A 16,334-nucleotide genomic window follows, 5' to 3' on the forward strand; every position below is an offset into this window, starting at 1 on the left:
CAGCGCTGTGAGGCGGATGCCGTGTCAGTGTAGACCCTGTGTTACCCCACCGGAAGGAGAGGCAGGGTGGCCTCGTGGCGCCCCAGCGCTGTGAGGCGGATGCCGTGTCAGTGTAGACCCTGTGTTACCCCATCGGAAGGAGAGGCAGGGTGGCCTCGTGGCGCCCCAGCGCTGTGAGGCGGATGCCGTGTCAGTGTAGACCCTGTGTTACCCCACCGGAAGGAGAGGCAGGGTGGCCTCGTGGCGCCCCAGCGCTGTGAGGCGGATGCCGTGTCAGTGTAGACCCTGTGTTACCCCACCGGAAGGAGAGGCAGGGTGGCCTCGTGGCGCCCCAGCGCTGTGAGGCGGATGCCGTGTCAGTGTAGACCCTGTGTTACCCCACCGGAAGACCCTGTGTTACTTACCTCGATTTTAGCAGCCTCTGGGAGGCGCCCTACACTGACCCACCAGGACCACTCTGGTCACCCTTCTGAACTCTGCTTCTTCGTGGCCAGGTACATAAGAACATGCCTCTCCCCTGTTAAAGGCCTGCGAATTTTTGAAATTCCATTTCCTGTTTGCTTGGCTCACCTAGCAACTGCCCAGCTGAGCGTGCTGGCTCCACGCTCCGACTGTGCTCCCAGCTGGAGTACGCCGAAGGTGGTGGGTCTCCCAGCTCCGTCGGGAGAAGAGTCTGTGCAGGCAGAGCTCCCATCTGGCCCGAGCAAAGCGGAGAGCGATGAGCAGATCGCTCCTGGTGTGGCCAGGGACTCGCAGCAGTGCCGTGTAAAAGTGAGGAACTGCAGCAGACGCCAGAAGACAAGGGAGGCAAACAGTCGCTCTGGTCTGGCGCCACGGACATGCCCCTTTTACAAGGAGCTGCGTGCTCTGCTCTGCTCTGCCCCCACCTCCACCACCAAGGGCCCCGTGGACACATCACAGTCACGGGCCATGGTCAACTGTGTGGAAGAGGAGGAGGAGGAGGAGAATGGGGGCAGGCGACCAGGGAATCCAGTCACGGTGAGCCCGGAGCTGTTTTTAACCCCGGAGCAGTCCAGGCAGCCCCAACACTCCAGCACGGGCGAGCCAGCCTGGTGCCGGGGAAGGCACCTCTGGTAAATGTGCAGTTTGCATTGCTATTGCAGGGACTCATCTTCTCATTTACTATTCTTTATTTGTGTTACAAGTGATAGTGAAATAACCCCTCTACCTCTACTGGTTGTCCACTTCTCATTCCCTGGCACAGGCACAAAACAGTTTGTTTATGCGCATGGGGATGTCCCGTGAATCCTCCAGAGAGCTTGAGGAAACTTTCCTGGAGGTAATCTGTAATCCTCTGCCAAAGATTTCTGGGGCGGGCTGCCTTATTTCTTCTTCCACAGTAAGACATTTTCCCGCCACTCAGCAATTATTTCGGCAGGCATCATTGCAGGCAGGGGCAGCAAGCTGGAAACCATGGCATCTCCAAGCTCAGCTCAGACTGGGAAGAGCACATGGGAGTGGCATTCCAAATTTAAGAAAAAAGCAACATTTGATCCTTGTTGGCATGGAGTCGAGCGTTGAGATGATGCTGTTTCCCCATCGCACCTGCAACAGCAGGGTCCTTATCTGTCATTAACACCTGGCAAATCTCCTGTGGAAGTGAGAGAGAAGGGAGAACATGCACGCTGGTCTTTTAACTGCATCCCACCAGAGGGCCAAGGCATCAAGCATGGAGGGCGGTTTCCTTTCGGCAAGCTCGCAAGGGAGCTCACGGACAAAGGACAGGACATGCAGGAAAGGACACTGGAGGCAAAGAGCTCCACTCCTCGTCTGGCTATATCACCAGCCAGCTGCCATTACATAAGGAGCACCTCATTTGAATGAATGGCAGGATAGCGCAGCTCAGTGATGTTTTCTCCCTGCTGCCTGAGAGCAGTTTGAAAATTGTGCTGATCTGCAAAAACAAAAACAAGTTAAAAACAAAAAAACCAACAACAACAGATGAGTTACGGGATGTCGAGCAAAGAATTGTGGGCATTTGCTAGTTTGACCCTATGCCCCAGAATTCCAAGAGGGAACCCATGATGCACTAGGAGCATAATCCAGCCAGGCAGAGACACCTCCCTGCAGGTGATCCAACCAGATTTTCGTGTGGTTATTTTCATAGAATCATAGAATACCAGGGTTGTAAGGGACCTCAGGAGGTCATCTAGTCCAACCCCCTGCTCAAAGCAGGACCAATCCCCAATTAAATCATCCCAGCCAGGGCTTTGTCAAGCCTGACCTTAAAAACTTCTAAGGAAGGAGATTCCACCACCTCCTTAGGTAACACATTCCAGTGTTTCACCACCCTCCTAGTGAAAAAGTTTTTCCTAACATCCAACCTAAATCTCCCCCACTGCAACTTGAGACCATTACTCCTTGTTCTGTCATCTGCTACCACTGAGAACAGTCTAGAGCCATCCTCTTTGGAACCCCCTTTCAGGTAGCTGAAAGCAGCTATCAAATCCCCCCTCATTCTTCTCTTCCGTAGACTAAACGTCCCCAGTTCCCTTAGCCTCTCCTCATAACTCATGTGTTCCAGTCCCCTAATCATTTTTGTTGCCCTCCGCTGGACTCTTTCCAATTTTTCCACATCCTTCTTGTAGTGTGGGACCCAAAACTGGACACAGTACTCCAGATGAGGCCTCACCAGTGTTGAATAGAGGGGAACGATCACGTCCCTCAATCTGCTGGCAGTGCCCCTACTTATACATCCGAAAATGCCGTTACCCTTCTTGGCAACAAGGGCACACTGTTGACTCATATCCAGCTTCTCGTCCACTGTAACCCCTAGGTCCTTTTCCGCAGAACTGCTGCCGAGCCATTCGGTCCCTAGTCTGTAGCGGTGCATTGGATTCTTCCGTCCTAAGTGCAGGATTCTGCACTTGTCCTTGTTGAACCTCATCAGATTTCTTTTGGCCCAATCCTCCAATTTGTCTAGGTCCCTCTGTATCCTATCCCTACCCTCCAGCGTATCTACCTCTCCTCCCAGTTTAGTGTCATCTGCAAACTTGCTGAGGGTGCAATCTACACCATCCTCCAGATCATTAATGAAGATATTGAACAAAACCAACCCCAGGACCGACCCTTGGGGCACTCCACTTGATACCGGCTGCCAGCTAGACATCAAGCCATTGATCACTACCCGTTGAGCCCAACAATCTAGCCAGCTTTCTACCCACCTTATAGTGCATTCATCCAGCCCATACTTCTTTAACTTGCTGGCAAGAATACTGTGGGAGACCGTGTCAAAAGCTTTGCTAAAGTCAAGGAACATCACATCCACTGCTTTCCCTTCATCCACAGAACCAGTTATCTCGTCATAGAAGGCAATTAGATTAGTCAGGCATGACTTTCCCTTGGTGAATCCATGCTGACTGTTCCTGATCACTTTCCTCTCCTCTAAGTGCTTCAAAATTGATTCCTTGAGGACCTGCTCCATGATTTTTCCAGGGACTGAGGTGAGGCTGACTGGCCTGTAGTTCCCAGGATCCTCCTGCTTCCCTTTTTTGAAAAAGGGCGGAGCTGTGTGTACTCTTTCACTGTGGTTATCCTGATCTAGTTACAGTGGGAAACACACACCCGACAAACTTAGCTGTGTAGACACCTGACTTCAGGGATTCCATCAGACTTCAATTTGAGTTACACAAACTGGATTCTATCTTTAGCCCAGTAACTGTGAGCTTATCTGTCCATGTCACCAGTATATAAAGCAGCAGATTAACTTTTAAATATAATCTCTTATTATTATTGCTTTTGTTCCATACTCAGTTGATCAGGTATATTGACATTCCTGGAAATTAGCTTCAATGTATTTACATAACTAGCTAATTACAACCTTCTGTATCTCGTCAACACAATATAATATTGCAGCACTCAAAGAAACTTTTGGTAGCATTAAGAAGTAGGGTTGCCTGCGATTATATCTTTATGGTCCTTAAGAGAAAGAAATTCAGCGACCACTTTGTTAATTGAATTAAACTGTTCTACACTAATCCCTCCTGCCGTGTGATCACCACGAGCTATATTTCAGAACCGTTCTCATTACTGAGAGGAACAAGCCCAGGCTGCCTGCTATCCCTACTGCAACAAATTCAAATTACTCACTTCCTCGCCTTCGAATTCAGCCCAGGTGCACTTGTTCTGTCCAAAGCTCCCAAACATCTTACATTTTGTAGAGAGTTGTACCATTTCACCAGATTGGCAGCGATGACGTTTGACTTCCTAATGACCCACCAAAAGTTAACATGCAATAAGGCAAAAATGGAACGAAGAATTGCCAAAAAAAATCTCACTCCCATCATGGAATTGAGCAATACAAAATATGAAAGAAGTGATCCTAGATCTCCAATTCCATGCCATTCAATAAACAAACAAAAAAAATCATCTTTACGTGGAATCGGCCACCCCAAAGAATTTACAAAATTAAAGCTATCCCCGATGATCTGTGTTGGAGGTGTGGGGTGCAGGAGCAATGTGTGCACATAATTTTGTCACATCCTGTTGTTTCAAGCTTCTGCGATGATATTAAAACCAGAATTAGCAAGATTCTAGAGGCTTCACTCAGCCTTAAAGCAGACACCTGCAGAAGGGAACATATATCCAGCAAATGGAGGCTATACCAAAGGGAATGGGTTTTGAGACATCACATTTTGCTACACTGGAAAAGTAAATCCCCCCTCAGGGCATAGAGGCCAGTATAGCTGCTTGGCGGATCTGATTGCAAAGGAAAGGATGACATACAATACATAGCGAACCCCAGGAAAATTTGATTCTCTTTGAGACAGATTACTAGAAGTTGTGGACTAATGATCCCTCCAGGAAATCTGGATGAAAGATAGGAAATAAATCACCCTCTTCCTTCCCATCCCTTCTTCTCTTCCTCTCCACAACCCCCACAGCCTTTTTCCTCTTTGATTTTGATTTCTTTAATTTTTATTTATTTATTTTTATATGCGCCATAAAAACTAGCGTGCTGGGAATACTGTGATTAATACTTGGGAGTCCAAACAACGCGTAAACGTCTTGGTCGTTTTTCTTTTCTGACATACGGTACTTTTAAACTTGTTCTGAATTTTGGCACCTGGAATTCCTTCTGTTTGTTATAGGAAAAAAAGATTGAAAATATTTAATAAATTTAAAAAATGCAGTGACTTATTTAATATAAGTGATGCTATGTATTTGTGTTAGAGAAGGCAGGGTCACAAAAATGTGGCTTGTGTTGGGAGCAGAAGGTGGGGAGGTTTGTGATGGTCCTTAGTTCCTGGGGAATAGTCCATTCCACAGTCTCGGACTGTCTCCCAAGAAAGTTCTGTTTCATGCACACACAAGCTTTACCCTTATCGTAGAAAGTTCCATTATGCAAAAGGAGGAAAGAAGTTGACCGTGGTTTTTATCCCAGAGCTGTAGATGGTGTTTTATTTATCCAGGGCCCTGGACACGGAGATAAGGACTGAGATCTTGAACTTGATTTGATGTTCTATGGCCTGATGTGTCCGTGGTAGAAGATGTGCTGCAGTGTTCTGTGCTAGCTGGAATTTCCTAAGCGCTGATGAGTTCATGCCCAGGTATATCACCTTGTTGTAGTCCAGCCATGCAGTGACAAAGGTGTGACTGAAGAAGGCCAGGTCTTCATCCACTAAGACATCTCCTAGCCAACCGGAGATGATAGAAACTGTTACTTGTGGATGTTGGGGATCTTAGTGTCAGCAAGGAATCCAAGAACACCCCTAAATTAGAGAATGAATCGACCAGTTGTTGGTAATTAACTTAAATGTAGGAACTGAACAGAGGATATCCAGAGCTTCTTGAGAAGTAATCATCAAATCCAGTCACAAGGTGGATATCTTATCTCAGCCTCTTGCTCTGCACAGCTCTAGTCCAGGAAGGCAATTTCATTCTCTGCTTTAATAACTATGGCACGTCCTAATTACATCACCACTCCAGCCTGGCCTGACCTCTGCGATTCCTGGGAATTGGCACAGGTGTTATTCACGTGGTCCATACGGAGACACGGGCATTTCTAGCGTTCCTCTTCCAAGTGGATTCTCTGATGCCTAATAAAGGCCGAGTTGATCCCTGAAGTTTTTCCCACACCCAGGGCATTTGTAGGGCTTCTTGTCCGTGTGGATCCTCTGGTGCATAGGGAGGGTTGAACTGTGACTGAAGCTTTTCCCACAGTCCAGGCAGTTGTAGGGTTTCTCCCCTGTGTGGATTCTCTGGTGCATAATAAGATTTGAGTGCCAATCAAAGCTTTTCTCGCACTCAAGGCATTTGTAGGGCTTTTCTTCTGTGTGTTTTTTCCAATGCTTAGTGAGGTCTGATCTGTCACTGAAGCTTTTTCGACACTCGGGGCATACATAAGGTCTCTCCCCTGTGTGGATTCTCTGGTGTATAATAAGGACAGATCTCCGACCGAAGCTTTTCCCACATTTGGGGCAATTGAAGGGTTTCTCTCCTGTGTGGATTCTCTGATGTTTAGTGAGGTCTGATTGGAAACAGTAGCTTTTCCCACAATCGGGGCACTTGAAGGGCTTTTCTCCGGTGTGTTTTCTCTGGTGCTTAGTGAGATCTGATCTGTCACTGAAGTTTTTCCCACAATCATTGCATTTATAGGGCTTCTCTCCTGTGTGGATTCTCTGGTGTATAACCAGTTGTGATTGCCGAACAAAGCTTTTCCCACACTCGGGACACTTATGGGGTCGCTCTCCAGTGTGGATTCTCTGATGGTGAATGAGGGTTGAGCTGACAAAGAAGTGTTTCCCACAGTCGGGACAACTATAGGGTCTCTCTCCTGTGTGCATTCTCTGATGTTCAGTAAGGCGGGAGCTCTGAGTGAAGCTTTTACCACAATCGGGGCATTTATAGGGCCTCTTTCCTGAGTGGATTCTCTGATAGTTAATGAGGGTTGAGCTGTTACAGAAGCATTTCCCACAGTTGGGGCATCCGCAGGATTTCTCTCCTGTGTGCATTCTCTGGTGTTCAGTAAGACAGGAGCTCTGAGTGAAGCTTTTCCCACAGTCGGGGCATTTACAGGGCTTCTCTCCTGTGTGGATTCTGTAATGTTTAAGAAGGTTTGCATGCTGTCTGAAGCTTTTCTCACAGTCAGGGCAACTGTAAGGTTTTTCTCCTGTGTGGATTCTCTGGTGAGTGATATGGGATGATCTCCAGCAGAAGCTTTTCCCACAGTCATCACACGTGTAGGGTCTCTCTCCTGTGTGGATTCTCTGGTGAGTAACAAGGGCTGAGTGGTGACTGAAGCTTATCCCACACTCATTGCATTTGTAGGGTCTCTCCCCCATGTGGGTTCTCTGGGGTTTAGTGAGGGCTGAGCTGTCCCTGAAGCTTTTCCCACAGTCACTGCATTTATAGGGCTTCTCGCCAGCGTGGATTCTCTGGTGAGTAATAAGGACTGATCTCCAGTGAAAGCTTTTCCCACAGGCACTGCACTTGTAGGGTCTGTCTCCAGCGGGGATCCGCGCCTGGACAGTTTCTTTGATTTTCCTAACCCCTTTGCTCCTGTGAGTGGATTTATCCCATCTCTCTGCTGACTGGATTCCCTGCTGCCTCTCTGGCCCACGCGGCCTCTCACGGTTTTCTCCCTCCTCAGGGTTTGGGGAGATGCCCCCTTCAGATGTTCCCCGTACTGTCCTGTGTGGTTCCTCTGGATCAGGATCTTCCAGCTGAGGATTCTCCTCCTCGTTCTCACCATCCCATCACCTGCTGGGACAGAGAGAGAACCCAGACAGGAGTCAGTCCCCGTGCCGGGGGAAAGGGTAAGCAAGGTACAAACTCTAGTAATGGTTCCCCCTCAAAACCCCTTCCCCACTGGACAGAAAGGATGGGATTGATTCTGCCTTCACATCCCATCGAGAGAGTCAGAGAAAAAGCGAGCGACTGCCAGGTGACTGGGAAACCATGACTGATGTCTCCCGTGAGGATCTGTCACTTGCTGGGGCAAACCTGGCCTGGGTGAGACAAGGCAGAAGAAACCAGAATAACCGCTGGGCAGATAAATAAATTCATAGATCAATCAGGGATAAATCCCCTCCAAACCTTCCCCAGAGGAGGGAGAGGAAGAGAGCGATTTTGCCTCCCCATCTCCTCCGTATGTGGATGAGAGGAGGGGTTTTTGCGGTCAGATATCTTTGGTGAAAACCCATTAAGGATGCCTGCCATGAGAATATAAAAGCGGAGCCAGTTTCACTGATTCCTCACCCCTGTGGATGTCTCCTGGGATCCTCCTTTCCTCATAACCCTGGAGACCATGGACCCACGACTCCTCCTCTCGTTCCAGCCGGGAGATCACATCTGGTTTGGAAATTAGAAATCCTGCTGGGGGGCAAGAAATCAAGTGTTGATCTTGTTCATTACGGTCAGGGCTGTTAGTATTCCAGATCCAGGGTCTGAGCAGCCCACCCAGAGAGGTGTTTCCTCTCCCCAGCCCCACCCTGCAGGGACTGGGCTATAAATGGTACAAGATCCCATGACGTGCTGGTCTGGAGCAAGGCTTCCTCCACTCTGCCTAGGGAGTTGCCCTGACTTAGTCCCCTGGGGATCTGAGCTGAGCAGGGCTGCTACCCTCTCCGGGTATCTTGTTTGCATCTAAGCTTCTGTCACTGCCAGTTAACTCCTCTCTCCATCCCCCTCCCCCATATCCCTCCAAAACACAAGCCAGAACTGGAAGCTATTACTTGTGAGTGTGAGCAATTTGGGGTGGAGACTATCCCTATTTCTCCATGCAGCACCTGCCTCAACGGGGCTGTGATCCTGTACTGGGGCCTTGAGGTGCTTTCTCCGTACAAGTGGTGAAGAAACAAACAGAAGAAACGCCAACCAGGGCCTGAAAAGAAGATCATTAAACACCTGTTCCCTGTCCAGCACAGAGAGGGAAGAGCCTAGTTCCGTGGGGTCACAATGGACTAGAGGTAGGGGCTGAAGGGTAAATCGGCCCTTCCCCATCACCCAGGAGACCCACTCTGCTCCCACAGAGGGGCAGACACTGTAGGCCTGGTTCTGGGTCTCCTCACTCCCCCAGTCTGCTCTACAAACCACAGACCCAGAGAGGGAAACTCTACGGGAGGAGCAATTATTCTCCAACCTCTACTCCCCCGGGCTCCAATGTGGAAGACGCCCCCCGCCCGACAAATCTCACCAATCCCATCTGAATTATCTCCAAGGGGCCCCCCCTGCGCAAAGCACTCTAGCTCAGGGCTTGAGCCCCATTGACATTACTGGAAGTTAAGCCCACGCTTCAGTTCTTCACTGAAGAGGGATGCTTGTTGTAACTGGGACCCAAGGAAAAGACTAATTGGGTATCCGGGTAATTACAAAGCTGAAGACTTAGAATCAGACATGCGATGGCCCAAAGGACCATTACAGTCGTTTAGCCTGACCTCCTGCATCACACAGGCCAGAGAAAATCAACCAGCTATTCCTACATTAAGCACACCCAAAACTCCCCTCCCCTACCAGGCATGGATGGGTCTTGAAGGATGGACTGATCACTCCAGCCAAATACCTCACGCTCCTGAATCAATCCTACAGCTAATGGAATGCTCGCGTGCAAAGACCAGATGCTCTCCGTCCTGCAGATGTTTGGCCAGCAGCCTGCCTTGCACAAAGACGTACGAGTGCAGTGCAGACAGGGATCAGTGTGACCACGTGTCTAGAAGTGGCGGCCTAGATGGAAATGACAATGGTGATGACTTTGATGAACAAGGGTTTTCAGTCGCATATGTCAAGGCTAACTTCCCTAGGATTACCAACGATCAGGGTTTTTTCTATGTAAGTAATGTGTCCCTGTGTTAAAATATAAATTAAAAAAGTTGATTTTTAAACATTTTCTCTATTAGGTATCTACATGATTGTTCTAGGTTTGTCATGTTTGGTACCGTTATGTTCATGGAAGAAAAGGCTTTTGAATGATACCCAACTCAACCCTTTCCCTATGACACTGTATTATCAAGATTTCCACTAACTGGAGGAACCTGGAAGTGGGAGCCTGGAGGGATAGTCAGTTTCCCCTCCCAAGCTGCAGAGAGTGACACCATGGAAATTACGGTTCTGTAGATTTTTATGAACCAAATGACACTTCCCTTACCTTTCTATCATGAACATGCCCACGGAATACGATTGTACTACATTAAGCTCCCAAACTATGTTGTTTCCTAGATTGAAAAGCCCTCTTCTCTTCCCCTTGTAGGTATTTTTAAGCTATCAAGTCACCACTCTACTGTCTCTTTGTTTAGGTAAACATAGTGAGCTTCTTAAGTCTCGCACTGTAAACCGTCCTCGGAATTTCTAAAGGTTGGAGAGTAAAACATCCTATATCAAAATGTGTGGCATCCAACATGGGGGAATTCGAAACCTCATCTTGACAAATAAAGAAGAACTGATTAGAAAACATTAGTAAAAGTTAGAACAAATTAGTAATAGCTTAGGTGTAAGCCACAGAATCATAAAAATGCAAGATTGGAAGGGACTTCAAGGGTATGTCTACACTGCTGCATTGTAAACACAGGTCTGTGGGACCCATGCTTGAACAGCCTCACTGAACTGTAAACCTGCCTTACAAGTACCGGACGTGGGTCTTGTTGCCATGCTAACGTGTATGTACTTCACTCTGCAGCCTTCCCACTTGGGTCTCCATCTCGAGCTGCATATATGCTGCAAGATGACAGGGCTTTGCCCTACCTTCGTAGCAGGGTCCTAGGCTGTGGGTCCTGGGAGCTTGCTGAACCATGTCAGAGTGAGGTGTGTGTGCAGGGAAGGGGGGCTTAAGCTTAACCATGAGTGAGAGGCCTGTCTTAGTGCAGTCGTACCCAGAGAAATCAACAAACCCTTCCCCCTGGGCTGAGGCAAGATTAAGTAAACCTAAACCATCCCTGCCAAGAGTTTTTTCAGCCTCTTCTTACAGCCCTCCAATGACGGGGATTCCACAACTTCCCTGCTTGGCTTTCCCAGTGCTGAACTATTCTTAGAGTCTAGATAGTTTTTTCCTGATATCTAACTGAAATCTCCCTTGCAGCGGACTAAGTTGATTCCTTCCTGTCCTGCCCTTGGTGGACATGAAAAACAATGGATTACCATCCTCTTTACAACAGCCTTCTAAATAGTTGAAGACTGGTATCATGTGTCCCTGGAGCCTTCTCTTCTCTAGACTAAACATGCCCAATTCTTTCAATGTTGCAAAGATTAGCATAATGGGAGGATATAACCCATCACACAGAGGAAAGAAAAGGCAAAAATAGGCCCCATATTTCTGGATCACGGTTTCATTAATGTCTCTGTTTTGGAGTTATTATGAGGCAAATTGTCCACAAGGTGCTACACAGACATTACAAAAAAGAACAAGTGAAAGTCAAAGGCCACAAGGGACCATTGTAATCACCTAGTCTGATCACCTGTGTAACACAAGCCATTAAAAGAACTTCCCCCAAATAATTCCTAGAAGAGATCCTTAAGAAAACATTGAATCTTGATTTTAAAATGGTCAGAGATGGAGAACCCACCCTGACCCTTGGTAAATTGTTCCAAAGATTAATTACACACTGTTAAAAATGTATTCCTTATTTCCAGTCTAAATCTTTCTAGCTTCAACTTCCAGGCATTGAAATAATAGAATCATGGGACTGGAAGGGACCTCGAGAGCTCATCTAGCCTGGTCCCCTGCACTCATGGCAGGACTAAGTATTTTCTTCAGTCTAGATTCTAGATCATCCCTTGTGTGACCTGCTCTTAAAAACCTCCAATGATGGAGACTCCACAAACTCCCTGTGCAACTTGTTCCAGGGCTTCACCACCCTGACAGTCAGGAAGTTTTTCCTAGTGTTCAACCTAAACCTCCCTTGCTGCAATTTAAGCCCACTGCTTCTTGTTATTCCTTTCTCTGGTAGATAAAGAGCCCATTGCTAAATATTTGTTCCCCACCTAGGTATTTATTAGACTGTGATCAAGTTACCCCTTAACCTTCTCTTTGTTATGCTAAATAGATTGTGCTCCTGGAGTCATTTACTATAAGGCAGGTTTTCTAATCCTTTAATAATTCTTGTGGCTTTTCTCTGAACCCTCTCCTGCTTATCAGCTTCCTTCTTCAATTATGGGCGTCAGAACAGGACACAGTATTCCACCAGCACCAAAACCAGAGGTAAAATAACTCTCTCTGCTCCTACTTGAGAGTCCCGTTTATGCATCCAAGGATTGCATTAGCAATTGGACACAAAAATCACACTGGAGCTCATGTTCAGCTGATTATCCACAACAACTCCCCATTTTTTTTCCAGAGTCACCATTTCCCAGGACAGAGTCCCCCCCACCCCCATCCCGTCCTTGTGAAAGTATGGTCGACATTCTTTGTTCCTAGATGTTTTCATTTATATTTAGCCAAAATAAAACACGTATTGTTTGCTTGCCCCCAGCTTAGAAAAATAAAAACTGGCTAACTGATAAATCTCAAAACATAGCTGTAAATGGAATCATTGTCAAGCATGTTTGTTTCTAGTGGGGTCCAGTCTTGGCCCTAAGCTATTTAACATTTTTATCAGTGCTGTGGAAGAAAGCATAAAATCATCAATGATAAGATTACAGATGACACAAAGACTGGTGTAATGGTAATTAAAGAAGTGGACAGGTCACTCATACAGAACCCTTTGGATTGCCTGGTGAGATGGGTGCAAGAAAACACTGTGGGCTTCAATATGGCCAAATGTAAAATGATACATCTAGGAACAAGGAATGCAGGCCACCCTCATAGGCTGGGAGACTCTCTTTGGAAGCAATATCTCTGAAAAAAGATGTCAGGGTTATGGTGGATAACCAGCCGAACAGGAGCTTCCAGTGTGTGACACTGAGGCCGGAGTAGCTGCTGCACACCTTGGAGGCATAAACAGGGGACTCTCGAGTACCAGTAGAGAGGTCATATTACCTCTGTGCTTTAGAATCATACAACCACTGCTGGAATACAATGTCCATTTCTGGTGCCAGCAATTCAATAAGGCTGTTGAAAAATTCTGGGGGGGGGGGAGTTCAGAGAAGAAACATGAGTGTGATAAAAGGATTGAAAACAGGCCTTATAATGAAAGCCTCTAGGAGCTCAGTCTCTCCCGTTGATCAAAGAAAAGGTGAAGGGGAGACTTGACCGCAATCTATGAATGGCTACATGGGGAACAGAAATGTAACAATAATGGGCTCTCTGGTCTCGCAGAAAAAGGTATAACAAGATCCAATGGCTGGAAGTTGAAGCTAGACAAATTTAGACTTGACATAAGTTGCAAAGTTTGAACAGTGAGGACAACTGACCATTGGGAAAGACTTAGCAAGGGTTATGGCGGATTCTCCATCACAGGGAATTCTTAAAATCAAGATTTGGGTTGTGTTTTTGTTTTGGTTTTTTTTGCTAAAAGATGTGCTCTATTTTAAACAGGGTAATTCAGGGGAGCTCCTATGGCCTGTGTTACACAGGAGGTCAGACTAGATGATCCCAACGGTCCATTCAGCCCTTATAAAATATGAATCTCTAAAGCAGATTTTCCAGTTGACAAATCATTCTTATAGCTCTTTTCTAAACCTGCGCTAATTTGACAACATCCTTTTTTCAGTGTGAACACCAGAACTAGACACAGCACCCATCAATGGTCTAACCAATCCCATTTAAAGAGGTAATATCACCTCGTTATTCCTATTTCCTATTCCCCTGCTAATCTATCCTAGAATCATTACTAGCCGTCTTTGCTACAGCATTGAACTGGAAGCTATGTTTCCACCATGACCTTTTGGTTCTCTTCAGAGTCACTGCTTTCCCAAAGGGTCCCAGAGCCATGGACAGAGATGCTGTCTGACATGGTGATGAACCAGGCTCATGGTGTTGGGGGACTTGGACATCCACACAAATAATTCCACAGACACAGCAGCAAAAAAACCTTCCATTAGATTTTCCAGCTCCTATTCTCACAGGACGCCTCCAGTCCCACACGTGTAGCCAGCCACACCCTGGACTGGACATGGATCTCAGAAACACCAGAACTGCCCCTCTGCATCCATTTGAGCTACACTATGCAACACAGAACACCAGCACTCGCTGAATAAAAACTCTACCCCGCCAAGAGGACAAGGAGCAGAAAGATTAGCCAAGCATGACACTCGCTTGCCATCCTCCACACAGACCTCCACAGTCCTGGGCACCTGCAACAGCTCCGGCAGGGATGGGGCAAACTGGAGCATTGACGATGGGGAGCCCCAGCAGAGAGGGAGACTTTGGCGCTAGGAATTCTTGTAACCCATTGCCACGGCTGCTGCCGCAGGAGGGAAAGAGACTATTCATTACACCAGCACTTGGTGTCTCCAACTGAAATAAGGGCCCTGTTCTGCGGCCACTGGTTCTGACATGGCCTCCACCATTACCATAGTGTCTGAGCCGCTCACAGTCTTTAATGTATTTATCCTTACCCCTCCCTTGTGAGGTAGGGAGGGGCCATTCTACCCATTTTACAGATGGGGAATGGAGAAACTGAGACCCAGGGCTAGATTCACAAAAGGATTTAGGTGCCCAAGTCCTATAATCGGGCCCCACTGAGCTCAACCAAATCCCTGCTCAGCGGCTGCCGAACCCCGTAGGCCCTGAAACTCAAGCGGCACCTAATTTTTGCAGTAAACATTCTCTCGGCACCTCTGAGCACATGCAGGGCCTCTCTCGCCAGGTCTCCAGGTGGGCATGGGCACAGGAACTAGGGGCATGGGGGGTGCTGCAGCACCCTCAGGTTTTACGCCAGCCTCGGCCCCCTTACCCCTATCCCCTCCCGGAGCCGTGGCCCTGCTCCCATGGGGGTGGGTAGTGCAGATGGGGTAAGGGGGGGCACAGAACCCCCACTCTAGACAGAGTTCCAGCACCATTACAGATGTGGAAGACAGGCGTGCCTCTGCCTGACTTGCCTGTGGGACCCAATTTGGCAAGAGTCCCCAGAGCTCACCTACCGGACTGCATCGCTATAGACAAACTTCCATACAACAGGGAGGAGGGAGAACTCCCTCCCAACTTTTAGTCCCGTGGTTAGGATATTCCCCTGGGCAGTGGGAAGCCCGCCGCTCTGTCTGTGGGATAATCTGATGCGGGTCTCCTTCAGTCTCTCCTGTTGAAGCGTTTCTGCTCTCAAACTCTCCTGGGAGGATGGGCCAGGATGGGATGAGCTATAGATAGTCGAAGAGGTGCCTGAAACTGTGGCTGTGCTAAACAGATGGCAGGGGCTGCATCTGATCCCCCTTTCCTTGACTTCCATTTTTGCATTTCCCCCCACGATGGATAGAGTTCTGGCCATGGCTGCCTAGAATGTTGCCTGGAATTTTGGAACTGATTCGACGCAGCATTCAATAACTATTGTGTTACAGGCAGACAGAGGAAAGCCTTCCAGTTGCAGGTAAGGCCTTCGTTGTCTCAGCAGGCTACTTCATGAACCCTCACTCAGCACCGAGCCCCTCTCCCTGCAAGGAACCCTTTCGCAGAGATCAGTCACGGCCAGGCAAGGACACCAGGAAGACCACCTTCCTTCCAAGAATTCAGCACATGGGCACAAGAGGTGTCCCTGGAGACGCTAATGGTAACTGGATCCTGTCCCGTGACTATGGTCCATGCCCATCTGGGCTGGTGAAAGAGAGCTGAGAACATCTGGGGCTTCACACTAACACAGCTGGCAGAGACAGAAGATGTGCAAATGGAGATGAAGCACATTTGAAAATCTGGCCAGTGAGGACTTAGGCAGAGCTAAGTCACAAGACATTGGTCCAATGGCTGAGATGGCTGAGGGGCCGGAAGACCCACAGAATGGTGGAACCAGCCTCGGTTTTTATGTGCCTGAATTGCCTGTCACATGGGAGGGGATGTGGATGGGACAGTCTCTTGCACACAAGATCTGATCCCTCTGAAATCTGGGGGACTAGTTAAGAAAACTGCACAGAATCTGACCCCTTTGCTTCGAAGACCACCCAACTTCTAATACCTGAGGGGACAGGAATCCTTACCCCGCCAGGTCACAATCTCATAACTCTCCTGCATGATGTCCTTGTAGAGGGCTGTCTGAGTGGGGTCCAGCAGGGCCCATTCCTCCTTGGAGAAATACTCAGCCACCTCCTCAAACGTCACGGGCTCCAGGGAAGCCATTTCTCTTCCCCGTCCCTTGGAAGGATGGGCAGATCTGTAGCACAATGTGGATGTTATTTTGCAGCCTGGCAGGATGAGAAGGCAATTGAGGATGTTTCAGAAGGGCTTTTAGTCCATTTTATATCCCATTTCTTCCTGGGTTTGTCCCCTACAGACAGACATTCTAGACTCTGCCATACTG

General features: G+C 47.9%; 1 pseudogene across 1 annotated transcript in view; it reads right to left on the bottom strand.

Moving 5' to 3' along the window:
* Positions 1-4,218: 4,218 nt before the first annotated feature.
* LOC140895992 (uncharacterized) overlaps positions 4,219-16,334 on the bottom strand; it is a 39,649-nt pseudogene continuing 27,533 nt past the window's right edge. The window contains exons 4-6 of the transcript XR_013636461.1: positions 16,015-16,218; positions 8,221-8,334; positions 4,219-7,720 (exon numbers count right to left, since the gene is read on the bottom strand). The product of XR_013636461.1 is annotated as an uncharacterized LOC140895992 (transcript). The remainder of the gene's footprint in view (positions 7,721-8,220; positions 8,335-16,014; positions 16,219-16,334) is intronic.

The sequence above is a fragment of the Lepidochelys kempii genome, chromosome 11 (assembly GCF_965140285.1).
Source record: "Lepidochelys kempii isolate rLepKem1 chromosome 11, rLepKem1.hap1, whole genome shotgun sequence".
NCBI classification, from domain to species: domain Eukaryota; kingdom Metazoa; phylum Chordata; order Testudines; family Cheloniidae; genus Lepidochelys; species Lepidochelys kempii.